Consider the following 7,805-nt stretch of genomic DNA (forward strand, 5'->3'; position numbering starts at 1 on the left):
TTGGCTTTTTTCCTTCCCTGACAACCCTATTTTCAGAATTTGTTGTGTATGGCTATGAGCTGTTTGAAGGAGCTACTGTAAATAAAACATTTTAGTTAATACATTCAAAACTTAACTAAAATGATCAACAGAATGTGAACAGTTTGGATGTCGTATCAAAGTCGTCTATTATGTTGCTGGGATATCGACTAAAGTTAGCATGCCCATTGCCCACGCTGCCTGGTAATAGCATGTTGTACCTGAGGAGGCAATAGTGAGCTGCTGCAGCCTCCAGTTGACCCTCAGTCCAACATGAGAGCATGATAAGACCTTTTAGGGATAGGTAGTCAATGAAAGGAAGAGTAATCGCAACAATGGCTGAAGCTCTTGGCAAGTGACCATTATCACCACCATGCACACCTGACAAGAGTTTGAAGTTTGACATTTCTTCTGTACTGGTAAGGTAGCAGCTGTAAATGCTAACGCTGGCTAAGGACTGTGTGCTTCCCTGTTTCTTATTATAGGACTGGACAACCTAACCTTCTAGTGCTATGCTGCCCCCAATTTGTCTGTATTATAAATTCAACAGGTGGTCAACTCTTACATATAGCCCCATTTTTGAGGTTATCTTTAATGTTAATGTCAGGGAAATATTGTGTCTATAGCAAATAAATAGTCAATGGACCATAAAGCACCTTGTTGAAGTTGGGAAAAGATCATGATTGCAGTTAATAAAACCGTGAATGTCACAGGAGGCAAAATCCAGTCTCCTGCATGAAAGCCGTAAACTTTATTGTCTGTTTACACTGAAATTCATTTTGCATCCTTACACACAGGTTAAACATACAGATACACATATGACGCATAGTCATAGACGTTTAGAGCACATCAAACAGTCCCAGATCTTATTTAGCAGTACTCTGATTTTGGTTTAGCAACAGGATAGACTGATTCTTCAGCCTGTTGTGATTAAATTTGGTGATTCTACATCGCCGATTGGAGGGCAAAAGTTGGTCTTCTCCATTTGAAACATGTGAGGGGTCAGAGGAGATACTGTTGGCAAGTCGGAGCATCGTGTTGGGAGACGAGTGTTCTACCTATCATGGCATTTTAGCTGTGCAAACTAACTAGAGGAGAGGACAAAGGCTTTGTATAATTTGGATGAACTAGACCTTTAACTGAATCTTCTAAGCTAATAGAGAAACTCATTAAACCAAGTAGACATCCGCAGCTGACCAACCTCTGCATGCCTCTGCTACTCCTCTGTAACCTGTTTCCATTAGCAACTGAAGGAAAATACTTCCAAGAGCATACTGTGAGCCTCAGTTGTGCAGGCCTGCGGAGAGTGTCAAGCTGCGAGCCTACCCCCAAATCCTCTGGGACATTGTTCAATCTCTCTGACTCATTTCCCCAGATAGGGCTGATAGAATAGGGCCTTACATCTGCAAAGAAATGGCAATATGATAGCTGATGGGAACACATGTATGGCTCCAATATTTGATGGCATCCCTATGCCCCAACTGCTACCCTCTTAAGGGTACAGAATACAGATTGCCCAATTACGGACTCTGACTGCTATTGGGCCATGAAATTCAAATCTCATTCATAAGCCACTTACATTGTCTCCACCTTTACAGCCAGCAGGCTCCGCAGGAAATGTGACATCATACTGGCAGGCAGGGAATATTGAAAGTCGGACCGAAATTGGTGGCTGGATATTTTCAATTTGGGTCTGATTACCTGGGTGAGAGGGAATGGCAGGGCAATTCACTTCTCCGGGTGGTTTAAATGGCCACTCACTATACAGTACGGATGAATATTTTATCAGGAGTGACAGTATTAAATCTGTAGAGCTTGATGGCACAGGAGAATGTACTGCCTTCAGGGCAAACCACATAAAAGCTGTTATATTCAGTTCATGTTTTGTTTTATTATTTTTGCCATAATTTGAGAGGGTTTTGGATAGAGCCATTTGCATGGTAGCTGAATTTGCTCTTCACATGAGAGGTAGGTTATTTCACTCCAGGAGCAGGAATTTTAATCTTTTGAGGCTTGTTTATATGCAGGAAAAGCAAAAGTAAGGGATTTTCTGACCCAATTTTGCCCCTCACCTGCAGCTGTTTCCACAAACTGGAAACTAGATTTCGGATGGTTCCTGAATTTTTCAGAGGTAAGGATTTTTGCAGGTAACTAACATGGTGGCACTTGCAAAAAAAATATTTAATATAAATCACAGACAGTATACATGACACAATATATGGTTTCAATATTAACATCAGTCATACATACTAAAAAAACAATATACTATACTGTACATACTATATTACTACTTTTCACCAAATAATACCGTATACATATAGTACTATCTAATACATTGTATTTCTGTATTAATACAGACAAAAACTCATGTCTTAAAGGGGCAGTTTGTAAGATATGAGCTGAATTTTAGTTTAAAACGTTCAAAAAATGAACATTATCAACACAGTGTGAGGAAACAACAGTACAAACATGTACAGTATTGTGTTGCAGAGATGCCTACTGAAGTTGCTAACCATGCTAACCAGCTACCTCCGGCCCGTCCTGTCTCATAATACCACTTTGTACTGCAAGAGGCAATAGTCCAATACCCCCGTAGCTGGGATATGGCCACTTGTTTGCTAAGTACACGCTTGATCCTATCGTTTACTAGCCTGGTGTACACACTGTTTATACTGTTTAATGTGTTAGACTTACCAACACTAATGTCACTTTGTCACCTCATATTTTATTCTATCTGTCTCTGTCTTTTTATATAAATTTTATTTTTACTTTTCCTATTATTTTAATTCAACATAGCTCTTATCATTTATTTTCACTTGCCCTATTTACCTGTTGTAATTTTTGTCCTTATAATAAACAAATGCCCCTCTGAGAACCAATAAAGCTTTCTTATCTGATCTTATATTGTATTAAAATCTGCACAGGACACAAACAATTAAACAAAAAGTGTACTAAGTGGGACATTTAAGTCACTGAGGTGTATTGACATCCAGACTTCAGTTAACATTTTAAAAGGCTGTTTATCAGTTTTATTTATATCGCACTAAATCACAAATTTTGCTTCACAAGGCATTACAATCTAGCATCCTCTAACTATAGATCCTCAGGTTTGATAGTGAAAAACACAATGCAAAGAAAAAAAAAACAACTCTTTAATATTCGGGCACCAGGATGGATCCCAACAATTTTCCTGCCTGCCGTCTACTGCATTTGGGTCCACCTTATCTGCTTCATCACGAGAAAAAGATGTTGTATCTAGACAAACATAACAATATGAAACAGAAGGTGTACTGGAAACAAACATGAAGATTATGGATCGGGGAAGATGTTGAGGAACTGTCAAAATCAATCGAGCTGCCAGCTTTAATCCTATTGTCGATCTACGTACAGTATGTCTATTAAACATTATATGATCGAGTGTGTGAATGAAGAAATTAACACTGGGAAGGTTGTTCAGCCCGTAAAAAAGAACAATTTTTTAGGCAAAACAGAGTCCTCAGACTCTAATTTGGCAACAGCTATATTCTTCTCTGCTCAGACAAATCCAGCCAGGACTCTTGCCAGGAAACATAGTCCCTCCATCCAGCCAGCATTAGAAGTTGTAAATCCCCAACTATTGTAGATTAAATTTAACTACGCCATAAAAGCCATCCATCTGCCTGTCAAATCCATCGGCCTTGTTGAATTGTACAAGTAGCAGTTATTACTGTAACACTTAATGTGTGGGAAACTGGGCCTATCTGAATCACAGTTAAATCAAAGAGAAGTAGTCATATCAAGGACACTGAATACAATAGAGAATCTGATGGGTGCTGTTTTAGCGGTGGTGCATGTTAAGCCTGTGACCCTTCACTTAAAGGACAATTACAACAACGTGTTTACCAAAGTGAGATAAATTACAGAAGGTAAGTGCACGACGTGCAGAAGGGAAAAGCATCCCCTCTCTGTTAAACATGATCCGGTGGAGTCAGTGTTTGCCTAATTCTCATTGTCACCGGCAGCACAACTGATGAATGGAAAGTGAAATACTGCCTGGAAATCAGTAACCAAGCATTTTGTCCAAAGAAACCTTGGCTTTTGTCCCTTTTGGCTGTCTTGCTGTTAAAATCATCCCAGACTAGCCAGGTTTGTTAACACAAACATGCTGTGGTGAATTTACTCACATTACGATACATGATTTCTAGACACAGGATTTAAAACCGTTCTCGTCTGTTACCTACAGTAATCCTCTTTTGATGTCATTTGTAGATATGTAAATATTTTTATGAGACAACAACTACTCTGACTGACGAGGAGAAAGCACATGCAGAATTAAGTTTAACACCCCTGCTATAAACGAACCAATGATGAAAATATCGTACTTCAGCCGGTCGAATTATAGTCTAACCATTTGCAGTATCTGATGATCAAAGGGTCCGTGATTGAGTGAGCAGCAGGGGGTTAACCATCTCTCTCAAGGACACTCCGTCTTGGCACTTGATGGATCTGCAGTAACCTTGACAGTTGAGACTGAGCACACGAGCCGTCTTTCTTTCATCACCTTAGAAATATCGTCGTGCTTCAGACGGGTGCTCGCAAAGAAACTGAGACATGCTGTTGAGACGCAGACAAAGGAGAGCACGTGCTTTAAAAAGGAGTCTGTGGTGACTAATATTTAGCTAATGGTAGCAATCTTTAGATGGATATTGTTTGCCGACTGCTAGAGTCTGTACAATGTGACATCTAAGCGTGTCTTAGAAACATTTCAGTAGTTTTCTCAGAAAAGCTAGGCAACAAGTAATCACTGAGTACTGTACCTGAACAGGGATGTGTTTACTGTTTCCTGCTGTGGTACAACTCTAAACAGACTGTCATGACCTGGAGTGAGGGTCAGGTGCCTGACGGAGGTAGCTGGACTAGCAGTATGACTCTCAGGTTCATAGCTGGCATGTGTAGTGCCAGCTGACCACACTGGCTGTGGGTTTGGCAATATTAAGTTTTATTTTGAGAAATCTCACAATGGACACATTTCACTAGGAATATTTAAAAATTTTATTTGTTTTTACTCTACAATACCACTGAATGGTGTTAGCTTACTACAAGTTTTCATTTTGGTTCTCTCAAAACTGTTGAACTGACTGAAGTTGAAGTACACCACTTTGAATGAAGGTAAAAAAAAAACATGGTAGATTGATACATAAAAGAAAAAAAGGAAACTTTTGTGTTATATGCTTCTTTACTGTTTACCAATAACAGTAGAAGAGCCAGCATGGCTACCATAAAGTGCCCCACTGACTCGAGCTGCCTGTTAAGCCAATGTTACCTCTTATCACTTTAAAATTTGATTGCATTGAAAACAAGGAGCATGTCCCGTGCTTTGTGTCGAAATTGGTAACAGGAGGGATGAACCTCTGATTGTGGGGTTATCACACCTCAGATTACTTTGGAAATTGTTATTGTTGCTTGCTATTAGACAGAAGAAGCAAAGAAGTTATGATGGCAATAGTACACCATTATGTTTCAATCTCAGTTTAACCAAGTTATCTGTATCCATATCTGTACTAAGGGTGGGCGGGGCTTAACCAGTAGTGGGTGGGACTTACCAGCATTTGTCAATTTGAATGTGAAGTTGATCTGAATTGATCAGAACTTGCTATTTTTGTTATTAAGGAGTTTCCTTCATCAAGAGTTTACAATTATTGACACATTTAATGAAACGAATGAAACTCAAATTATCTGGTTACCCTTATCAGCTAAACTAGTAACACATAATCGTATTTCCATATGTTTCCACATGTTTGTGGCACCAGTTTTTAATCTATGACAACAAGAGGTCCAAAATCATTATCAATTTTTTTTTTCATCTCACTGTGAATCGAAGGCCTCCAACCTCCCGCTTGTATTGCATATTCTGTATGAAGTTTGCAGTCTTCAACTAAATCTCCTGCCATTTGTGGCTTTTGATGAATGCTTTCTTTGTTCTCAAAAGAAATTTTGATTATATGACTATGAATATGAATATGAAGGCGCTTTAAGGCCCTTCTGTTAAACAGCAGATCAACAGAGTTCCACTTCCAAGTTGGGATGAAGCAGTCGCAGGGACGCCAGCCGTTTGATTCGGTCGGGACTCAGTTTTCATTTGAGGTGTCTTCTGACAAAAAGTATTAAAGCCTTTGGTCTGTGAGATCCAGGAGGATAAGAGCTGTTACGCTAATCAACCGGTGGGATGTGAGCATGTGGGTGTGCAAATACACAAAAATCATAACTAATTTTATGAATAATAATTTATTCAGGAAAGAATTACCCACGACTCCCCACCAAGTATTCTCATATGAACACTATTTTATGCAGGTTGCGGTTTGTTTTTGTCGGGGACGGCGACAGCAGAAGCAGAAGCCACCGAGCTTCTGAGAATTCTCCACAGGCGCTTATGGGAAAACATGTTTTAACTGTGATAGTTAGCTGGATGATCGAGCTGCCTCCAAGCCAGGAAAACATGACTGTGAGTGATGCCAGCTTTTTGAAAAACAAACTAATAACTCCTTTCCAGTCTGACAGTTCTTCATGTGAAGCCCGGCACATAAAAGACATCAAAAGCAGAAAGTATTTGACAATCAGGATATAGAGATAAAAAATGTATGATCAGAAAAGGGCACGACTTCCATCTCATAGAGCTCTTCACATTTTTCATGAAATATTCATTTAAGTAGCTGTATAGATCCCAACGTAATGGTTTGTCTTTATTTTCTTAGTCTGAAATGAACCCTCGTGTATTCTGACCACAAATGTCAAATTAAAAAAAATATGTATCAATATCCACTGGCTATTAACCTCTTTAAAGCCTCCAGTTAATGCACCCTAATCATCTCATACATATTCTTAGTGCTCTGCTTCTCATTATCTACCCACGGGCCACTGGTAGACTCCTAGGGAGAGAGCAGCTTCAATTCAATTAAAACTGGAAGTTCTGTGACTCCTGATCCAATCAAGCTCTTGGCTCCGGTCCATGACCACGGCATGAATGATAATGCCTCTGAAGACAATTGTGGAGAGGGACAGAAACATGACACACTGGAGTCAGGCAGGCGGGACGGTGATGGAAACTTTATGGCACTGAGATCAGTTAAAAACAGTGAGAACGAGAGTATGTCTATAAGTCATTGCAGCCTGATTGCCAGATGTCTAGAGACTGCAATGATGATGTTCCCCTTTTAAAGCCAGAAGGAAAGGTTGACGAGGAAGAGAGCTTCCCCCGATGCTGCCCTGTGTGCCGCACTGCTCCGTCAGGCTGTAGGAGGGAAGAAACGCAACATTAACTGACAGCACAAAGAAAAATGGCACAAATCTGACAGACAGTTCAGCATTTATCGTGTGAATAATGTGAAAACGGCGAGAGAAAAAACACAACAACAGGGAATAACTAGAAAAATTGTATTTCCTGCGAAAATACAGTGTGAATGCTGATTGCTGAAGTGATTTTGCAAAATCTGCTGAATGTGCTAGAAAACACTTGCCTAACGCAAGCTATAGCTGAACATGAAGCTGAATATTTTGATAGTTGAATGGTTTCTATAGCTGAACATGAAGCTGAATGTTTTGATAGTTGAACAGTTTCTCTAGCTGAACATAAAGCTGAATGTTTTGATAGTTGAACGGTTTCTATAGCTGAACATAAAGCTGAATGTTTTGATAGTTGAATGGTTTCTATAGCTGAACATAAAGCTGAATGTTTTGATAGTTGAACGGTTTCTATAGCTGAACATAAAGCTGAATGTTTTGATAGTTGAACGGTTTCTATAGCTGAACAT

This window comes from Pagrus pagrus (genome assembly GCF_965226575.1).
Source record: "Pagrus pagrus genome assembly, chromosome: 8".
NCBI classification, from domain to species: domain Eukaryota; kingdom Metazoa; phylum Chordata; class Actinopteri; order Spariformes; family Sparidae; genus Pagrus; species Pagrus pagrus.